A 1479-nucleotide genomic window follows, 5' to 3' on the forward strand; every position below is an offset into this window, starting at 1 on the left:
ATCTCTAGCAAGACTGACAAAGTAAAAAAGAGAAAATGCAAATTACCAATATCAGGAATGAAACAGGATATGACTATAGATGCTGCAAATATCAACAGAATACTAGTAAGAGAATACTACAAACAATTCTACACACAGAATTTGACAACTTAGATTAAATAAACCCATTCCTCAAAAAACACCAGTTAACACAACTCACCCAATAAAAATGAAGTAATTTGAATAGCTCTATGTCTTTTGAGGAAATTAAATTTGTAACTTTAAAAGTCCTCAAATGGAAATCTTCAGGCCCAAATAGTTTAATTGGAGAATTCCACCAAATGTTTAAGAAAGAACTAGCACCAATTCTATAGTAATCAAACTATAGCATTGGCAGATGAATAGACACTTAGATCAATAGAACAGAATAATGACAAAACAAACAGAAATAGACCTCCCACAGATATGTCCAACCATAATTCCCCATTGTTATGTAACCTAACAGGTTCCAGGCTTCAAGGATTAGAACATGAATTACTATTCTGCCTACCACAAATATATCTAAAGAAATACAAGTTTTAAAATAAGAGCAAGGAACATGAGTATAAAGAACAACAAAAAGACGGAAATAAAACAAATGGAACATATAGAAATGGGAAACAATAAAGTCTCAATAGAAGGATTAAACAGAAAATTAGACACAACTGGAGAGAAAAATACTAATAATATGAAAAATAGATTCAAACATTTTCCAGAATTTAGTTCAGAGACAAATACATGGAAAATATGAAAGCGATGTTAAAGAAGCATGGCAGATAGAGTGAGAAGATCTTTAAAAAAAAAAAAAAAGCCTAATTGGAGTCCCAAAAGAAGACGGAGAATAGAGAAGATGGAGAAGAACCAATATTTGAAGAGATTATTCCTTAGGATTTCCCAGAGTTGTTGATAGGCATCAGTGCTCATATCCTGGATGTCCAACAAACACTAAGTATAATAACTTAAAAGAAATTCACTCCAAATACATCACAGAAAAATGACAAAACATCAAAGAAAAAGAGAGTTTTAAAACAGCCCAAGAGAAAAGACAGATTACTTAAAAACCAATAGCAACAAAACCCTCCCAAAAAACAAAAGGGCAATTGGGTGATGGCTCACTTATCAATAGTAATAACAGAAGCTAGAAGACAGTAATGGTATTATCTTAATTTAAATATGCCAGCCTCAAATCTATACCCAGCAAAAGTTCTTATAAGTTCTAAAGGTTAGTAATACATGAATAAAGACTGAGTTTAGCCTGGCTGGCATGGCTCAGTGGTTGAGCACCGACCTATGAAGCAGGAGGTCATGGTTCCATTCCTGGTCAGGGCACATGCCCAGGTTTCGGGCTTGATCCCCAGTAGGAGGTGTGTAGGAGGCAGCTGATCAATGATTCTCTCTCATCATTGATGTTTCTATATCTTTCTCTCTTTCCCTTCCTCTCTGAAATATATATATATATAT

Source organism: Myotis brandtii, unplaced genomic scaffold (genome assembly GCF_000412655.1).
Source record: "Myotis brandtii unplaced genomic scaffold, ASM41265v1 scaffold132, whole genome shotgun sequence".
NCBI lineage: Eukaryota > Metazoa > Chordata > Mammalia > Chiroptera > Vespertilionidae > Myotis > Myotis brandtii.